Source organism: Ailuropoda melanoleuca, chromosome 1, assembly GCF_002007445.2.
Source record: "Ailuropoda melanoleuca isolate Jingjing chromosome 1, ASM200744v2, whole genome shotgun sequence".
In the NCBI taxonomy this organism is placed as follows: Eukaryota; Metazoa; Chordata; class Mammalia; order Carnivora; family Ursidae; genus Ailuropoda; species Ailuropoda melanoleuca.
Window position 1 is genome coordinate 18,367,847 of NC_048218.1, and position 22,021 is coordinate 18,389,867.

Here is a 22,021-nt window from a genome sequence, read left to right on the forward strand (position 1 = left end):
CGGTGACCCTGGCCATCAGAGCCTCTAGTTTTGACTGCATTTGGCTCATGGAATTTTTAATTTCTGACAGATTCGCTCTCATTTCTGCCCTTAGGGATTCTATATTCTCAGTAACATTTTCGTTAATACTTTTTTCAAGTCTACTCATCATCTTGACCATTGTTGCTCTAAATTCCATTTCTGATAATTTGGATACATCCATATGTATTAGTTCTGTGGCAGAGGCCACAGACTCATTATGTTTTCTTTGCTGGGGGGGACTTCTCCTTCTCGTCATTCTGATGAGGAGAGATTGCGGGGTTGTCCAGAGCCCAAATTATTGACTGGGACCCAGGCTGTGTACCCTTGTTTTATAGAGATCTTAGGGATGTGGGCTTCTTCTTTAAAGATTTTATTTATTTATTTGAGAGAGAGAGACAGACAGTCAGCAAGAAAGGGAACCCAAGCAGGGGAGTGGGAGAGGAAGAAGCAGGCTCCCGGTGGAGAAGCCTGATGAGGGACTCCTTTCCGGAACGCTGTGATCATGCCCTAACCCCAGACAGGTGCTTAATGACTGTGCCACTCAGGTGCCCCGGGTTGTGGGCTTCTTGATTTTTCAGCCTGCCTTCTGGGGGAGGGGCCTGCCACGCCGATACTCAGGAAACCCTGTTTGGGGAGAGTCTCCGTGTCCCCTGCGAGGGGGGATGGGGATGGACTCCCTGTGAGCCAGTATTTCCGGGCTTTTGTTCTCTGGCGACTTTCCCTGGCAGTCTGCTGTGCCTCTTCTGAGAGTCAGAGCAGCAGCGGCTGAAATTCAGCCTCTGTCTCAGAACAGAGGGATCGCGCATCGTTCTCCACTGATGTTCTGGCCACTTTAACTCTGTTTCTGTTGGTGCTGCTCAACCCTGCAGCATCCCGGGATGTGTGCCCCACACCCGGCGTCCCAGCCTCACCTCCAGGGCTGGCGCATCTCTGTCCTTTGTGTTTCTAACCCCGCCAGCCACCCTGCGTGAGCTCCTGGAGCTCCCAGTCTCAGTCTGCTGTCTTGTGGGTGCCGTCCGAGAGTCCGCCCGCTCCCCGGTGCAGGTGGCCCTCTAGCCGCCAGCCGCCCCGCGCGCGCTCCCGGAGCTTCCGGTCTCAGTCTGTTTCCAGTGAGCGCACTGGAATTCCGGAGTTCCGTGAGATGCTTGGTAGCGCGCACCCCCGGTTCACAGTCTCAGTCTGCTGTCTCAAGGGTGAGGGTCCACGGTCCGTCCGCTCCCCCGTGCAGGTGGCTACCGCTTCCTGGGGCCGGATACGGTGGCTCCCTCCTCCTTCCGTTTATCTTCCGATATCTGTGCGTGTTTTCACGGCTCCCCACTTCATACCTCAATACTCAGCACTGGAGATGTTCATTTGTAGAGATCCAGATGTATCTTCCTGCGTCTGGCTGATTCCGTGGATGTTCCTGTTGGTCTGGTACCTATCCAGCTTGACTCAGGGGACCGGCTGGAAAAAGGGTCCCCTACTCCTCCACCATCTTAACTCCCTCCAGGAATGACACTTTAAAATGTCCACTCTGTTAGTGTGCTGCCAGAGACACACTCACTACCATGGGCGTGTCAACACAAAGCGAAGCCCGAACCTAGCTTCACAACAGAGAACATTGAGCAGTGCCCCATCTGTGGTGTCCTCAGACTCTAGCAAAGTGTCTGGAAACTATAAGTGTTGCTTCATAAATGTTTGGTGAATTAAATTATATATGTGAGGAAGGCCAAGCAGATTATAGATTGCAAATTGCCCCAGAAAGAAACAAAATAAAACCAAGTGTTGAAGTGTGGAAGTCATTGTAATATATTTGACAATGCTTGAAGAAGCCAATTTGTATATCAAATGTACTTACTTAGAAATAAAACTGAATGTAGTTACTTTTATTTAAATAATACCTTCCAAAATCAGGTTTTTTTTTTTAAACAAAGGGCCACTCTTTTGCCCCATGATGGGGTTTGACTGATTAGAAATAGACTCATTTGAGGTGTCTTCAATTCTATATTGATAAATTTCCTGAATAAGCCATCATGATACGACTTAAGAATTCCACTTAACATTATATTGTCTGTTAAATTGATACATTGGCTGGATGATTTAATACCAGGAACAAATGATTTCCTTTGAAGAATAGGTATATTGTTTTTTATCAGATCATGATAGTGAGATACTTTATCATGTTTCCATTTTTATCTTGCCAGGATGCCCAGAACTAAATGCTCAATTAATATAATTACTTAGGCATATGTTGATATATTTTGATATATTTTTATTTTCTCTTTATATTCTAATATTAGTAAAACCACGTAAACCCATGCATATATAATAGGTTTGTAGGTGGTCACTAATCTACAGATCAGATATTTGTCATTATAAAGATGTTAACTCAAATAACCTGAAAAAAAATCTGTTGATTAAGACAAACAAGACCCGAGGGGACTCAAACTGAATGAGATGGAAGGAATGACCTTAAAACTAGACACCAAACTCTTCTGGTCATTGCAATACATCACATCTTAAATACTTATTAAAGTCACCAGAATACTGGTCTCTTTTTACCTTCAGTTTCAAAAGGAAGGATTAAATAAACACTTGCTCTTTTAAAGACAATTTTATGCCCTAGCAAGGATATTTAATATTAGCTTCCCCCCACAATTTATGAAAAAACAGAACAAAAACACCATCTGGAATTATATTTTTCCTTTAATTCATTTCTATAATAATATGTAAATATTCAATTTTATTTGTATGAGTTTGCTTTTATAGCATATATAGTAAATATTTGGTAATGTAAAATATGATATATAGTATATATAAATGTATACTTACCTAAATATATATTTATATGGTATATGAAACAGGAAAAATATCGGATATTACTTTTTTTTGAAGAATCAACAAAACATTTGTTAGTCTAAGAATCTGTGATAATATTTTCTCAGATTTCTAAAATTGAAAATTTCCTGAGTGGCATTTGCAGAATTATTTTTCAATAGTAAAATCTCAAACTGCAAAAAAAGATAATAAATGTCTTCTTTAAATAAGAAATTAGAGTAAGCACCATTATTGTTATGTTGAAGATTAGTATTAAAAAAAAAGTTAACTAGAGTCTAAAGTTAAACTTTTATAACAGAAAGCATTGTATTTTATTTTATTTTATTTTACATTTTTAACAGAAAGTACTTTAGATAAACTTGTATCATTTGCTTCTTTGGATAAGCTAACATGCTATGGAGTCTTGTGCTAACCAGTTTATAAAAGTGGTTATTCTGGCATGTTATGTAAAAGGTTAAAAATTGAGATCTGTAATAGACACAGAGTACTAAAGAGGTAAAGAACATTGAGTGACATTTTTGCTGAGTGGCAGGTGTATTTTGTGCTACTCTATCACCATCAAGAATTGTGGGAAATCCAAACCCCTGAGAATCTTTTATTGAGATCTTAGGACAATATGTGGAACAATAAAACATAGCCTTGGAGCTTTTAGATTTGAAGTAGGTGTCATTTTACAAGGGATTGCTATGTTCAGATGCTGGGTTTCACCTCACTGGAAATCAAATAATGCCTCCAGCATGAAGCTGTCCACGACCATTCAGAGAAGAAATAATAGCACACGTTTTATATCACCCTAGTGCTATGGATTCCATGACTTAGTAAAGATAGTTCTGAATTATTTTGTTCCCATTTATGAAATATTTTAAAAGTGGAACTTCTTTTTAAAATCATAAGATACCCATATCCTTTCTTATGACTTTAACTCATTCTGGAAACCCTATACCTAAATGAAAAAAAAATGTTTAACTTTAATTTTAAAAAGATACATACCATCCTAACTCAAAATTCTCAAGCAGCTTTCAGACTGAAACATATGTCAAGTGAATACTAAAAGTAAGTTTATATAAGTTATAAATAATTTGAAGGTAACTACAGTTTGTACATAAATGAAATGTGGTAGAGTTTCATATATTCTTTTCTTTATCTTCTTTTCCATACTATGTTCTTTGAAAAATTTTCCAATCTTTTAGGAGCTAAAAAACATTTAAAATAGACATTTACCACAAGACAATACGTCTAGGGCAAAATAAAGGCTAAACACTGAACACTGCAAAATCATGGAAAAACCAAACACACATAATTGACCAAAGTCATAGCATTCAGTATCCCTTCATCTCTCCCATTTTATATAAGCACACAAAACAGAAAGGATTTTGGACTCATCCAAACAAGATGTATAATTCAAGTTCGTTTCATAAAACATCTGTCAATGAAAGCATTTGTGTTGAGTAAACTGGCATGTGTGCTTTCTCCTAGAATCATAATGTCAAAATATCACTCGTATATAGTATTTTTGGTAACATTTGAATGAAACTTATTAAACAAATAAAAAAGAAGACATCATCAAAACAATGCAAAAGTTGTTCAGAAGCTGATGTGGCTAAAAATCTGACTATTGCAAACTCACGTCACATAAAAACTATTCAGTCATAAATATTAAGTTAGATAATAAGCTTAATTTTACAACTTCTGAATTTTTGATAGCTCTTAATTTTAGAATTGATATCCAATTAAACTGACTCTTTACATTCATTTGTTTATATTAATTTCACCCAAAATTAGTTTTTCAATAGCATCTTGATACTCAGGATGTCTTTAGAGGCCTTGGAATACTGTTTCCCCTAAATAGGGTATTTTATGTTAAAAAACAAGATACATAAAATTTAGTAGTCAAAGCTTAAATCGAAACTTTAACTTCATTCTCAGGCTCCTATTATCCTAAGGATAATGGAACCAGCATGGAAAGGATCTTTGGTTACCCTAGTCCTTTTTTTCCCTGCGTCATTTATATGCACTCGTGAAATGATAATTTTTGTTAAACTTGGCATGAACAGAATTCAAACTGACATTTCTTATACTGCTCTCCTATTTTTCCTTGACTTTCATCAGTTGCCCAGGAAGTCTGAAGGGGGAAAGACTTTTCTCTCCTTTGTTGTTTTCTTTATTATCTCCCCATTCCTTTAATCTGCCATACATGGAGGAAAAGGTGAGGGTTATATTGATACTTTGCTTTGTTTTGTTTGAGCCTAAGTGAACCAATTGGCAGGAATATGATAGAGAATATTCTTTTGGAACTTGAACTTCTAAAGACAAATTTTCAGAATCTGGGCTTAAGTGTCTGTTGTGGGGAGGCAGGGAGCAAGAAGAGGACACAATGGTGGGCAGAAAAGGAATATGGTGGGTCCATGATCATTGCTCCTTACAATGAAAAAAAGTTATGCTAGCTATCTTACCCTGCCTTGGACACAGACCAGGCTCTGGATGATCAAAAAGGGCAAAAATTAGAATTTGAATCTAAGGAACAAATTTTCCCCAGGGATTGTTCTCAGGCCAAACTCTGCCTATCTTCAGAACATTTATTCCTGGCTAACACCATGTATTGGTTTACTAGGCTTGCTGTTCTAGTCCGCTAGGGTTGCCCTAACAAAATACCATAGATGGGGTGGCTTGAAAAACAGACATGTATTTTATAATAATTCTGGAGGGTAAAAATCTAAGATCAAGGTGTCAAGAAGTTTGGTTTCTCCTGAGGCTTCTCTCCTTGGCTTGTAGATGGACACTTTCTGGTTATATCTTTACATGGCCTCTGCTCTGTGTGCGTCACTGGTATCTTTTTCTCTTCTTATAAGAGCACCAATCACTGGAGTAGGGACCACCCCAACAAACTCATTTTAGCTTAATTACCTCTTTAAAGGTTTTGTCTCCAAATAAAGTCATATTCTGAGTTAGCACTCAACATATGAATTTTGGGGAGACACAATTCAGTCCATAATAACTATTATATTATATTATTATATTATATATCTTTAAGATAGCCTAAAAGATAAATGTAATATGATGCCCTTCCCAGGATATGAAAAATGATTTGCAAAACTAACCTATTTAATTGAGGGGCACCAAGCTCCAAAGTCATTTTACTTGTACCATCATTAAAACCTTTTTTTTGTGTGTGGGCACCAAGTCAAATGGTACAAAATTAACTGGATAGTCACATGGAACAAATAAACATCAACCGTTTTCAAGCCCTAACTCATTTTATAAACAATATTTATTTCACGCTGGATCATGGATCTAAGTATTAAGGTGAGAGCCATAAAATTTATAAGAGAAAATAAAGGAGAATATGTGTGACCATGGGGATAGATAAATGCTTTGTGGATAGGATACAAAAAGAACTATTCATAATGGAAAAAAATGGCAAATTAAAAAAAAAATTTCTTCTGAGAAACCATCATTTATTTTGTTTCTTAGGAGATGAATCAATGGCTTACAGTTTGCCCACTGGTGGAGTACATCTGATGTTGGGTACACACAAGGAAGCACACACATATATATGAATACACTCCTATCACCACAAATTAATAATCAATAATCAATAACTACATATCATAATGGTCTAAATCTGGAAACAAACCAAATGCCTGTCAACAGGAGAATAGCTAACACACTGTGGTTAAACCCTCATCTTGTAGCACTCAGCAGTAGAGAAGCCACTACTGAGACACGCAACAACATGGATGGGTCTCTCTCACTGAAAGAGACACAAAGAAACTCTCTGCAGTAAAAGAAATGTGCTGTGTCTTGTCAAATGCATTGAACTGAGCACTTAGAATCAATGCATTTTGTTGGATAAAAATTAAAAAAAATAGAAAACACACACATACGCACAAAACTTTTTGGTAGCAGTAAGAAGGCTGAACATCTATGTGTTTGCGATTGGATATGTTGCATTAAAATTTCTAGAGAGACAGGAATAGATCTCAACTAAAGTACTTATTATTATAAGCAATAATTACTAATTAGGTGCCCAAGAGGAGTTATACTGGAAAGGTGTTCTGAGAAGGTAATTTTACACACAGCATACCTTCTGAGAAGGTAATTTTATTTTATATTATTTTTTCTGATAGGAAGAAAGTTAGCACTTGAAAAAACATACAGCATACACACAGTGTGTGCAAATATTCTCAGAATTGTCTTGGAAGTAATCTAAACACATTTTATTATGATTTTGTTAAAGTTTCAATCTGCAAAGTATGTACACTTTTTATTCCTGTGCTATAGGCTATCCAATAAAAAGTACAGCATCAATCCCTGTCATCTGTAAAAGTCTCTGATGAGTTGTGAACTTCATGCAATTTATACTTTAATCACTGTTCCTGGTAGTGAAGTGACTGACGGTATTAGAGTTCCCTTGACACAGGTAGAGGTTATAAAAGAGGGAACAAAAATATAAGCTCTATTTGGACCCAATTATTTTTTTTCCTTCTGGGAAGCATACTCTTGATGAGAAAGGGATAAAGCCTCTTTCACAGGCCCTGTAACACTCAGAGAAGTTTCCTAGGAAGATGTCTTGGTTGCATGGTTAAAAATTTGAGCATGATGTTAGGAAGAAAATGGAAACCTGTGGTGCAGCCTTCAGACAGAATGATGGGCATATTCAATCAGGTGTTCAAACCAGGGCAGATGTTGTGTTTTTATTTCTACTTCATACGGGCTCATTTACAATTGAGTGACTCTAGGTTGCCATTGAGAAACTTAGGTTAGAATAAATGATGGGTTGAAGAAATTATGTATCAAGCCATAGAATGGAATATTTGATAGTCTTTACATATCATGTTAATTTGTGGAAATCTAAATAATCTGGGAAAAAATGTAAGTGACAAAATAAACAATAGAAAAAAATTAAAAGCCTATACCAAAGTTAGCAACAGAAACAACAAAAATATTAGGCAACATCTATGTAGTGTTAATTCAGTGGCAGGTATTGTTCTAAATAACTTTACATATGCTTCAACTCATTGAATACAATATTATGAATAAGTATGAACATTTTCCTCATTTTCTTTGTGAGATAGTTGAGACCAAAAGTGATGAATTCACTTGCCTGAGGTCGCACAGATAAAAAAACCAAATCTAGGATTCAAAACTAAGTTGTCAGTCATCGGTCTGCCTTCCATATTGGTATGATTCTATACACACACATACACACACACAGTTACAAAAATCAATTGGAAAAAGAAAAAGGTGACAGCCATTTGCAAGTGGAAACAAGTTCCTTTCCACCTAGAAAACAATCATGGATTTGACTATGTATGAGCAAACAACATCCATCATCTCTGGATATTTTTTCTCTTTTTATCTGCTATGGTGCTTGGATACTATTCACTTCTGTGTCCTTACAACCTGTGTCCTAGCATCATTTCCCATGCAGAAAATTCCACTGTAACATTGTGCCATAACTATAGGGATGAATAAAATAATTGATGAACTTTAGATTTTAAATCATGAAATGATCTTGAGTGATTTTTTCTAACTTCTTTAGAATTCAGATAAAGTTATATTTCTTTGTGTAGCTACTATTACCAAAATGCCTCTTACTTACAACCGGAAACTTACTTAATGTCTCTTAACTCCTACTTTGCTAGGTCATTCAGGAACCATCTATGTGCAAACAATTTCCAAGTGACTTTTCCAGTTGGCCCCTGTTGGATTTCTCCAGTTGAAGTCACTAATGGGAGATCAGAAGGCATAAGCATCAGAGACCCAGAGTTCCTCATCTCTGGTTCTAACTCTCTTCCTCTGTTTTTGGGCAGTGTCTCTTGAGTGTCTCTCCTAATCTCTCAACTTCTAAGAAAGCAGTTCCACCTCAGTCCTAGTTCTTGTAACACAATTTCTTCCTCATTCCCCAATAGCCCTCGGGATGGTAGCTGTCACCTGCAGTTTCTGGGTTACTTTACTTCCACCTTTCACTCCTCCAGTTTTCTAACACCTCTATTACCAACATCCTATATTATGCCCATTCTTTTAGAAATATCTAGCTTGGTTTCTCTATTTTGTAATGGGACTTTGAGAAGGACCTCTTACACACTCATGCAGCAAATTCTTACAAAAAGAGTGGATTCTAGAGTGAATAGAAAGAGAAGTAAAGACAATATTTTATTATATTACTATGTAGTATAAAAGATGATTTATAAAATGCCTAACACTTATTGAGTTAACTATGTACCAACCAGGTGATTTACTTATTTAATTTTCACAGGAATTCTTAGCGGAGATGCTATGATTGTACACATTTTTCAGATGATGAAACCAAGGCAGAGATTTTGAAAAACTATTCCTAGCTAATAGAATTGTTATGGGGGGAAAGAAGAGGAGTTTCTCTGTAAAGGGAAACAGAGACTTGAGGAAGGCTTGTTGAAAAAAATGATAATAAAATTAATATTGGTAGTAAAAATAAATATTGAAGCATGGTATTCAAATGGCATTAATTTGGTAGAATGGGAAAAGTTGATGGTATAGAAATATAAAGATTACTTGCAGGGTTAATTTGAGTCGCAGATAAGGGCTTCCATATAATGAATATGGAGAGGGCTTTCCCGTAGAAAGGAAAATAAGCTTTAGGCAAAGTATGCAATACAGATACAAATACATTGATAGAATGGAGGCAAGAGCATATGGAAATCCATTTATGATTGTCTCTATTTTCGTAATAAATAAAAAGCAAGGCCAATAGGTGATAATGAGGACAGGAAAAGAATGTCGGGATGACAAAAAGAGGGGAGGCATAATTTGGTCATTTAAAACTGAATGAATTAACAAAGGGCATATATGTTTATGTAGTACTAAGAGCTAGATTGAAATTAATGGTCATGAATTTAAAGTGAGATGAGTCAACACAGTTGTATTAGTTAGTGCTCTCCAGAGAAACTAAACCAATAATATATATAAAAACATATCTATTTCTATATTTTGGATATCTGTCTATCTATAGAAAAAGAGTTGTATTATAAGGAATTGGCTCATGTGATTATGGCGGCTGAGAAGTTTCAAGATCTGCAGTTGGTAATCTGGAGATCCAAGAGAGCCAATGGTGTAAGTTCCAGTCTGAATCTGAAGGCCTTAGAACCAGAAGAGCTGATGATATGAGTTTTAGTCCAAGTCTGCGTCTGAAAGCAGGAAAAGACCACTGTCTTAGCTTGAAGATAGAGACAGAGGGAGAGAGGGAGAGAGCATTTTTCTCATACTCAGCTTTTTTGTTCTATTCAGGCTTTCAATGGATTGAATGAGGTCCACCCACACAAGGGAGGGCAATCTGCTTTACTCAGTTGATCCACCCAAATGTTAATCTCATCCAGACACACCATCACAGACACACTCAGAAAAATATTTAACCAAATATCTGGGCATCTCATGGTCCAGTCAAGGTGACACATAAAATTAACCAACACATGGTTGTATGATTATCTCCTGCCATATAAGCTATAAGATCCAGCCTTGGAAGGGACAGAAAATGTGATTTATTCTGAGCTGAGATTTTATCAGGTGATTAAGATGGAGAGAAGAAAGGAAATCAAAGGGAGTAGAGAATAAAATGCAAGAGTGTATGAAAATAAACCATGTCTTCCAGCCTGTGTAATAAAAAGATATTTCTGGGCAGTAAAAAGGTATAGGACTAATGAGATGGTTGAATTGCTGGGATCAGAGAAAATGAGCTAGAAAGAGAGGAACTAGTCATCCGAGATTGGGATGCTTGAAATTCAAGTCAGGAAAGCAGTTCGGTAGTGGGTTTGATAAGACTGATGATGGAACATGCAGAAAAGCTGACTAAGGAAGAGAGGGGGGATGACCCAGATCTCTACCCTTAATTGTAGAGCAGGGTAAAAGGTGAGGTAAGATTTGTGCACATATCAACTATTATATAAATCAGAATATGTACGAACAAAGAACTAGGTGAGATCACCTAGGGAAAAAAAAAAAAAGAAATTATTCTTGGCTGGTTAACCAAGAATGAAGTGGGACTTCAGTTCCGTTCTCCAGAATGGAGAATATCTGTAGATATGAGAGTGGAGTAGGGAAGGCGTTCTAGTGGAAAAGATGCCACAAGTATTGGCATTTGTGAGCTTACGTTGGAGGGCTTTAATGCCAGGGTAAGGGGTTTTGATTGATCTGATAGGCAGAGGATTACCAGAGGTTTTGAGCAGGAACATCTTATTATCTGTCATCTGAAAAGAAAGATGAACCCCAGTGGTGGGAAGAATGAATTGGATGAGGAATGTTGGTGAAAGATTAGTCATCCTATTAATATAATTGTAGCTTAGATGGATATAATAATGTAACCAGGACACAAGGGTAAAGGGCACCTGGCTTGGGGGTCCCAAACAAACCTGGTTCAGCCACTCACCAAAATCCAATGGCAGAGAGACGAGTGGTGGTAAAACAAGAAAGGGATTTATTTCAGTGAGGCCAGCACTGGGAAGACACCAGACCATTGTCTTAAAGACTGTCTCCAAAATGCTGAAAATACTTCTAGGTTTATATAAGGAAAGTGGGGGACAAAAGTCAGTGGGTACATGCAGGTGGATAGTAAAGGTCAGATCAGGTTGGTCATTATCTTGGGGTCAATGACTCGGGCTCTTAGTGACTCAGGGCGGTCCTTTTCGCTTGCTGGAGTAGTTTTGGTTCCCATTATGGGACGCTTTGCCCACTGGGTATTTTGCCTAAATTAAGAAATAAGCTGGAAAGAACTTAATCAATTAGAAAGTACACACTGAGGGCAAAATGGAGGTAGTGGAAATCCTCTTTCAATAAGATCCTATATCATATCATGTAAGAGGAAAGTGTATAAGTTATTAACAGTCATAAATGATCATAAAACTTTAACGGCATAGAAACTAAGTATTTTTGGGACACCTGGGTGGCTCAGTCAGTTAAGCATCTGCCTTCAGCCCAGGTTATGATCCCAGGGTCCTGGGATCGAGTCCTGCATCAGGCTTCTTGCTCAGCAGGGAGCCTGCTTCTGTCTCTGCCTGCTGCTTCCTCTGCTTGGGCCCCCTCTCTCTGACAAATAAATAAATAAAATCTACAAAAAAAAAAGGAACTAAGTATTTTTTATGCTAGTTGATATTCAGGTTGCTCTTGAAGAGCAGAATTTGTCATTCCAAAATACGCCTTTGGCATAAGGTTTATTTTAGGTTGATTATTTTTAAGACACAGCAGATCAGGAGAAATTCTGAAAACCAAGTAGAAATTAGCCTTTTGTAAGAGACATTTACATTTATAACAGAAATGTCCGTTCATAAGGATGTCTTCCTTGCTATAGCAGGTAGAGGAGGGTGACTAAATCTCTAAAAACTCTTATCAGTGGAGGAGGCAGAGACTTAAATCTGCATAGCAATCACACCCTTGTTTACTGTTTTGCTTGAAAACCTCACATTACTGGCTCCCCACCCTCTGTTTGTCTTTAGTTGGAGATTGTATTTAAGGTGACAGTCTCTCCTTTGGTGTCCTGCCTAGCAGTGTATTCAGTAAACTTCTATCTCTTTTGTTCTGCTTTGGGTGAATTCTTTTACCTCCTTCGCTGCCAGCCTCCACCCAATCGGGTTGACCCACGTTTGGTAAACACCCCCCACATGCCCCGTGGATGAATGTTATTATATTGCTTGTTATTGAATTTCTGGGTTTATTTTTTTCCTGTTAATTTGCCTTTTATTTCAGGGGTGGAATCTCAGCCAAGAACTTAGAAGAGTAGAGAGAAATTATTTTCTTCCCCCATGTTCTTCAGCTTTCTTGATCTTGGCTGGCATCATGTACTTCTCATGACGATTTGACTAATACTGATCTGGGACGGCCTTTGCAGAAATGACTAGGGCAACTTGACTGAAATCCTTAAATTTCTCATCCTCTATCAAGCTAGTCCGGGCATTTCTCATGCTAATGGAAGAGGGACAAGAGCGAAATGGAAAGGACCAAGCCGTTTTACCAATTTTCTATTTGAGTCACATCTACTAACTTTTTACTGGATGATGCAAGTACCATGGCCAAGCTCGGAGTCAGATAGTGTTGTTGAAAACCGACCTCCATGCTTTGGAGCCAAAATATAACTCGAAGACAGAGTTTGGGATAAAGAGGAACAATAGCTTTATTGCTCTGCTGGGCAAAGGGGGCTGCAGCAGGCTATGGCTTTCAAAAGCTGCACGCCCCCTGGAGGAAGGGGCTGGGTGATTTATAGGAAAATACAGGCTCTAGTCAGTTTTGACAGGAATTGTGTACATACCGCCAGCCTTCTTCATCATATCTTATGGTGACACCAGTTTCCTGAAACAAAAGGCTAAGAAAGGAAGAGTTGAGGTTTGCAAAAGAAGAGAGAGGTAACTTTAAAATTGAGATTTGCCGAAGTGTTAGTGCAGCCATTTTGATTTTTGTTCAACTTTATGCTTGCAAGCAGTTTCATGAGGGCACCTCAAAACTACAAAAAACAAACAAACAAACAAGCAAAAATGATACAGAGAAGGGCAAAGGATTTGGTCCATTTTTGCAATATATTTAATACAAATGGAAAGAAGGCATTTTGATGATACTTTGTGTGTGTGTGTGTGTGATAAATATTCAGAGAACAGAGATTAAAAGAGTACATTTTGTTATAAAAGGGGACTTCGGCTGCCTCCAGTAGACCTCAAGATCATGGAGAAAAGCCTCCCTTGATGGGAACAAAAACTATCCCCTCAAGCAATAAGGACCTCCTTGAGCCAGCAAGGCCCCACCCCCGACTGACTCCAAGACAGTGACAGACTTCACCTTCACTGACTACCTGCCTGCCCTCCTGCCCAGACCTGCCTATCTTTGCCCCACACTTTCTTTATGTAAACCTGAAAGTATTTTCAGCACTTGGGAGGCAGTCTTTGAGACATTAGTCCACTGTCTTCTCATTGTTAGCCTCACTGAAATAAATTCCTTTATTTCACCATTATTTGTTTCTCTGCCTTTGGATTTTGTCAGCAGTGAGTGGGTGAACCTGGTCTGTTTGAGACCAGGTGCTCTTACACCCCTGTGCTCCAGCTACAACTTGATTGTGCAAGTAAATTAAAACAAAAAAACTACATTTCGGAATATTTATTAATTTTCTCTAGAAAAGGATCAGTGACACTACACCGAGATTCTGACACAAACTGCAGCTATATTTTCAAAGTGTTATGTAAATGTTAAAATCTCTGTCACAGGTTTTCTATGACTAATTCCTGTTGATGGTATCCGTGGATTTTCTATGCTCATTTTTCATAATTTGTATCATGAATTTTAAGACTGTACAATTTAATTTTGAAGAGACTAAACTGGATAAAATGAAAATAAGATTGAAATATGTTTTATTGTCTGTGGATTAAAGGTGACATCAAAAGGAATTAACAAATCAACAATTGCTCTCTTGAAATAAATTCATAAAAGTGCATGAGTTATCAGTTTCTATCACAGATTTAAATAAAGATAAAGCATCTCTGAGAATAAAGTGCTCCTTTTGTACAAATAGGTGGAACAAAAATTCATTTTGGATTTTTCCAAATTCAAATGAATACATTTATTAATGTAGTTGGCATTGCTTAGTGTACCCCATAGTTTTTTAATTGTTCTTTAATTTTCCCCTAATTACATAGCTAACTATTATACATTATAAATGTATATATATATATACACATATGCTTTGTGTAAGGCCTCTTGCATAATAGGTTATCAATTCTTAGATGAGTGAATGGATGATCCAATGGCCCATTATTATTAACAGATGTTTATAAAAATCTACTCTATTCGAGGCTTTATTATAGATTTAAAACATAGAACACATCCTTATCTAATAAGACACTCATCTAATTTATTGTGGAGCAAGATAACACCTGTGATGATTGATTTCAGGGACACTGAAGTAAATTTATCTTTCCAAATAACTTCTATTTTTTAGAAATTCTTAAAATTCTTCACTTAGTGGGAAAAGAAGAGTTTTTGCAAAATTGTTTTAGACACAAATGATTTTAGCAGAGGTTACAATTGTTGACGCTACATGTTACTTAAAGTTGAGGTTATTTGTTGACTTCATCTGAAAGTGACTAAAAAGGGAGGGAGCACAAAGACAGAAACTCTTCTGGAAATAGGTTTTAATAATGGAGAAAGCAGAAGATCCATCAAACTGAGGGATCAGCAAAGAGAAACAATGCCTTTGCAGTTTTGCTCAGAGCTGGTTCCATGACATGGATCCCTGAACTAAAACACCTAATGGCAGACCCACAGATGAAGAGGACAGCTCTTCATCAATAAGATTTGAAAAGTTGAGGCAAGTTGGCTAAAATAATGACCTGCTTCAATATTTCCTAGGTACCTGAATTTAATAGCCACCACTTTAATAATTTAATGTGATTGTCAATGTGACGTAGTACTCCAAAGAGTGGTTTTAAAAAAAACTACATTAGAATGAGCAAAGGAGTCTGGGTTTGAGATCTAGCTCTGATGTCTCTTTATACTTGTGGGATAATGGAGAGGCAGGCACGAAATTAGGACAGGCTACAAAGAGGAAACTCAGGAATAAGTAACAGAGAGAGGAATGAAGATGTGTCTGCAAAAGAGCCAAAGTGAAATTCTTCAAATAGGGAGGTGATTCTGGTATTTCTCCCTCATCTGCACCATGTTTGAGGTGGATTTGCCAGTGGGTTACCAGGGGCTGCACATGGTTTCAGGGAACCGGAGTACCCATGACAAGTGAAAGGGAAGAAGGAATTAAAATCCATTGAAGTGGGGCACCTGGGTGGCACAGCGGTTAAGCATCTGCCTTCGGGTCAGAGCGTGATCCCGGTGTTATGGGATCGAGCCCCACATCAGGCTCTTCCGCTATGAGCCTGCTTCTTCCTCTCCCACTCCCCCTGCTTGTGTTCCCTCTCTCGCTGGCTGTCTCTATATCTCTGTCAAATAAATAAATAAAATCTTTAAAAAAATTAAAAAAAATCCATTGAAGTGTTGGAGCGTCTGGGTGGCTCAGGGTTAAGCGTCTGCCTTCCATTTGGATCATGATATCCAGGTCCTGGGATGGAGCCCCATGTTGGGCTCCCAGCTCAGTGGGGTGCCTGCTCTCCCTCTCCCTCTGCTTCTCCCCTTGTTTGTGCTCTTTCTGTCTCTGTCTCCTTCTCTCTCTCAGATGGATAAATAAAATCTATTTAAAAAATTAAAGAAAAATAAAATCCATTGAGTGCACAGGCAAATAAATCTTGCCTTCCCTTCCTCCCCCAACCCCCTACACACACAATTTTAAGGTCATATCTGTTTAGAAGAATTGATATGAATAAAGTTTAGAGAATTATATTATGTCTTAATTTTGCTAAGATATGTAGGTTTATAAATACTTAAATTCCAGTCTTTCCTGAAGAAAAAAAAGCCTCCCACTCTTTTTTACTTAATGTATGTAATAAATCATTAAAATGTTTTTTTTTTTGAAGGAAGCTAGATGGCAGGACAGAGGGATATGAGAGGGAGAGGTTAGAGTAAGCAGTTAGGTTTTAATAGGATGCTGGGGGCCAAAGAAGAAGTCATGGTCAGCTATTTGGCAAACTGAGAGGTCTGCCCTGGCAGCACCCCAAAAATAAAGCCACGAGAACCCGGACAAGGCCCAAGACAAAGAAGACCAGAAACCCTGACCACGTAAGGGAGAAAAGACATGAAACCCTGGCCCAAAAAATTTCCATCCCCAGACAATAAATATTCCACCCTCTAGTTAACAACTGTCAAAAAAGAGAGAAACTCGAACTCTGGGATGTGCAGCTATCCCTTGAGCTGGCCCATGTTTACATCTCGAGAGTGTACTCTCACTTGATTTATTTTTTTAAAGATTTATTTATCTTTTTGAGAGAGAGAGAGAGAGAGCATGAGAGGGAGAGGGAGAGAGAATCTCAAGCAGACTTCGCGCTCAGCTTGGGGATCGAACTCACGACTCTGAGATCACACTTTGAGACAAAATCAAGAGTCGATGTTCAACTGACTGCATCACCTAGGTGTCCTGAGACTGTACTCTCACTTTAATAAACATTTTGAGTTGTAGCTCTCAACTGTTGTTTCTGGTTTGTTTTAATTCTTTCTTGAGATGAGACCAAGAGCTTCCGGCAACGTCCTGGGATAGGCTGGGTGGAGGTCTCAGGGCCTCCGAGGTCTCCCCAATCCACCCAGCAACAGAGAACCGCTGAAAAGAAATTTTATCACCAAGAAGAGAGGCCAAGGGATTGAGTCATTATTTTAGTGGCTCAACTTATAGCTTTATTGATACCCAAGTAGGTGACTGGGAAATTCACTTGGTTATAGCTGTATTCATAATGTTTTGGAAAATACACATTGGACATTCTAATGTTCCTCCCTTACATGCACTCTCAAACTGAGGTTATAGAAAATGAGTAAAAAGAACATAATGTGTTGATTCATGTGGAAAGTGAGAACCTTGCCACAACCCACTCTTAAACATCTACCAACAGGCCTCATGCTTCCTGGAAAAATAAGGAGCCATCTGGTTAACTCAAATACCAACCTTAGGCCCCTTTAGCTCTCTCAGCTTCCAGGAGAAAATGGTATCGACACAGTTGGCTTTTTGGTTTTCCAGGTGCTCAGATGAATGCTGTGCATGGCAGCCTTAGCAATTTTATGCCGCGTTCTCTCAATTCCTTTGAAGTTAGCTTCTGCCTCAAATAACACAAAGCTCCTTTCCTGAAGTATTGCGCTATTTCTCTCCCTGTCTCCACCTGACTATAAGGAAGCCTGTCTGTGTTCGCAAAGGTTAGCTCACACTTCCTCCTTAGTGTTGACATCTTAGATTTGCCATGGTTTATATTTCACAATATACCTATTAATCCCTGGAGCGTCAAGGAAAAAACGCTCTCTGTAGTCAGCCAACCCTGCGTTTACGGATTATAAGTGAAGGTACAATTTTTTGACCACCACAGGGCAGGGGTCAAGCATATATGTATTTCTGCATGAGTGACAGAACACAGGAATAAAATTAAAAGAAATGTATTTCTTATCCACATCATTTTTTCACTACAATTATTTTAAGGTGTGCATTTTGGAAATGAAGAATGGCAAAACAAATCTTGGCTCTTGCAAACCACAAACAACAAAAGCCAGTCTTTTGCACTTAACACAATACACGAAAGCTTTCACTTTCTGATCTCTCTCTTACGTTTGGCCTCATGCACTTCAGCACCATTGATATTGCTGTTTGCGACTTTGTCTAGATTAGGCTTTATGAAATGCCTGTGGACAAGAGTGAACAAGAAACACAATAAACACACTTTGAGTATTGAATAAAGCTGGCCAAGATCTCTGTCTTCATAGTTTATATGAATTTCCCAACAGTAGAAAAAGAAAAACTTTGTAGCATTAATTTAATTTCTTGAATCATAAGGAAAATGTGAATTCAAATCCAGACTACCAACATGAACAGAAAAGGTATGGAGATAGTAAGTTAAAAAAAAAAAAAAAAGCTACACAGAGAAGTAGCTCAAAACCTTGTGTTTGAGCCCATGCTGACAAAGATTGCATAGTCAGACGTCTGATGGTAATGACTATGTATGGAGTTCTTTACTGAATTTGCACCTTCAAATAGACCCACCCTATATGTCTTTAAAAATTAGTGAGATGGTTTTACTGGAAGATAATATGCCTTGATCTCTCACATTCTCCAGATCCGACTTTCTGAACAAAAGCCTTATCAGCATATTCTTTCTAGACTATCTTTTCAGGGTGCTTGTCTAAGTGAGTAGACTTGAAAGGGAGGAAGCAGATTTGAATTCCAGAGTAATAAAGGTAATGTTGCTCTCCCTGGAGAGGAGGTCACTTGGGTAAGCCAGCAGTAACCGTATAAGGTCGGCGCTCCTTAATAGCAGTGTCCTTCTCCTGTATTTATGCCAGTGCATGCACAGGTAACGCCTCATCTTCACCGTGCTGCTCTGTGGGAAAGGGGGCTCAGAGAACAAGGGCGAGATGCTACTCTGGTCTGTGCTATAGCTGTGTGTAATAAACTGCTTTCTTGCTCTGACCCAAAAAACTCATGTCTTCCTGCCAGTATCAGTGAAACTGTGACAAGCTAACTAGTTAGCTTGCAAGTAAGGTAAAAGCTGAGACATTGGTCCTGAGGTGACAAGTTTATTTGAATTTTAGGAAATGCCTTAACAGTTTTCCTTGACTGGATTCTATTTTGTCATTGTTTATAGAGAAAAATTTGTTTCTTTTACATCAAGATACCTTATCAGATTGCATGATTAATATATATTCACTGTAGAAATTTAGAGGGACTTTAAAGCATCTATTATATTTATATATTTAATATACTTATAAAAAATATATACACACATGCATATATAAATATATTTATATATTTAATATACTTATATAAAATACACACACACATATATATTTGCCATTAAGGGTACCCTCATTCTACCTTAGAGAAAATCATCTGTAATATTTTCTGTATATTCTTAGGTGTGGCCCTCTCTGTGAGTATATACACTGCACACACATTCACATACAGAAATATAATTTTAAATTTGGGACTCTAATGTATATAGTATTACATTTTGTCCTCTAATTCTAGAATCTCATATGTGTCTTCTTCCTTAAAATTCTCTGTATGATAACTATTATTATTGGATTGTAAAAGATTCCACTTTGGTTTTAATTTATTTTTGGTTTTAATATATTTTTCCTATTATCTCCTTTGTCTCATCCTCTCTCCCAGTTCCCACAAATTATATTTTAAATGAACACTGAAATGACACCGCCTACCCTGTACAACCTACTAAAAACTTCATATGTATTATTTTTGTGATAATCTCAAGAACTCTAAGAGAATATTTTAGTCTACCTTTCTTTTCTATTTTATTGTTTTAAATATTTACATGCAATATAGATCCGTTTAATGAGGTAGTTGACTGATATTTCTAGTAATTATGCTATTTAACTTTAATGGCACATTTACGGTGGTCAAGTGCTTTTCTAAGTATGTGTATATGTGTAGAATGTCATTAAACTCTGTCAATCTCTTCAGCTGGTAGATTATATTCCTCCTTTTAAAGATGAATTAACTGAGGCAGAATAACTTAAAATAATTTTTCAAAATCACTGAGCAAATAGGTTGTGAAGCTAAGACTCACATTGTACAGAGTCTGACTTCGGAACGCACGGTGGATGACATATAGCTCTGTCTTCGAGAGTTGCCCCAGTGTCTCATCACTATTTCTTGAATAATTGGTTACTTGTTCCATAATTGGAATGCTTTTTAATGATGTGCTTAGCTCAGAGTTGGACTTGCGTCTGTTTCTGAGCCTTCTCTTCTGTTATAAAAATGTGGCTACTTAACTTGTGCCTTGCAAAACAGCTTCTTTGAGAGGAGAGCCCACTCATCCTGAGCCACGTGCTTCCACCAGTTTATCTCCTGTACATTTCTTAAGGGCCAGATATTTGTAATACATAACATTTATTTAGGAAATGCCAATAATTCAGGGGAATAAACAGATATGGAAGGAAAGCATTAGGCCATTGTAGTCACTCACCAGTGTTTCATGTTCAAGCCCTAGAATTGCTGTGTAGACAGACTATATTATATCCCATCCCAGCATCAGGACTGATAGTAGCATGTCTTTATGAGTCTACGTCCAGGGAAGCTATCCATGTAGAAGGTCCACGTTTTAGTCTGTTCAGACTGCTTTAGCAAAATACCATAGACTGGGTAGCTTAACAACAACAGATATTTATTTCTTACATTCCAGAGGCTGGAAGTCCAACATCAAGGCAGTGGCAAATTTGGTGCCTAGTAAGAACCCACTCCTGGTTCACAAAGGGCTGTGTTCTCATTGTGTCCACACATGGCAGAAGGGATGAGGGAACTCTCTGGGGTCCCTTTTCTAAGGTCACTCATGCTGTTTATAAGGGTTCTAAGCTGATGAACTAATCACATTCCATATGTCCCCCTTGCTAACACCATCACCTTGTGTGTTAGGATTTACCCTGTGACGTTTGTGATGGGCATACACATTCAATCTACAGCAGCCCAGTCAACAGAGGAGGAGGGCTACAAACTCCATCTACAAGGGATAACAGAAAGTCTTCCAGGACCACCCTTGTCGAGAAATCATTATGAGGAATGATGAAAAACCTTTCTTTGGGTATTTTTGCGTGTACCATTTTATTTTTAATTTTGAAAAATGGTCAGGACACTCTTGTTTAAGATTTTATTTATTTAGTTGACACAGAGAGAGATAGATTGAGAGAGCACAAGCAGGGGAGAGGAAGAAGGCAGGGGGAGGGAGAGGGAGAAGTAGGCCCCCTCTGAGCAGGGAGACTGAAGTAGGACTTGGTCCCAGGACTCTGGAATCAGGACCTGAGCCAAAGGGAAATGCTTAACCAACTGAGCCACCCAGGTGCCCCAGGCTGCTCTTTTCTTCCCTTCTCTTCTTGTGCTCCTTAAACATAGAGGTTCCTCTTGCCAACACAACCTTGGCATGTGTATGTGACTGAAGCGACAATCTTCTTAACTCCCCATCCAGCATTTGATCCACTGCCAGCCTCCCTAAATTTAGGACGAGAGACTGCTGCAGAATTTGGCAAGTACATTGCACTTTTGCTGTTGTCCTAGAGCTACAATGTCCCCCCTTTACATTTAGTAGCTTTTTTACTGTTAACCCATTTATGTGGCACTTTCTGAGATTGTTTATCTTTACTGCAGTGTGTAGTGTGAAGCTGAAAGGTTTAGGAAAAAGTAGTTTTATTTTTCAAGCCATATAAATTATCTAAACTGTACGAATTATTTCCAATAATTATTTATTAATTTTCTAACTGATCATTGTAACATCTGTGTCTATCACTGAAATAATGACTTCCATTTTCAGATTCTGATGGAGGAAAAAAATAATATATACTTCTGATTTTTCACATGTGCTTTGCAGAGTGTCATCTAAAATTGTTTAGATATTTTTATATGTCATGGAGCACTGCTAGCTTATGTATTATATTTTACCTAGAAACATCCTTATGTTTTTTTCTCACTCACAAAGATATGCATAGTATATATGAAATGACATATAAAATGTGCCTTCTAACAAAACTTCTATCATTTTTCTGTTGTTGGGCTATGACAAAAGGCTTACTGCAATGGCTTCATCCCTGT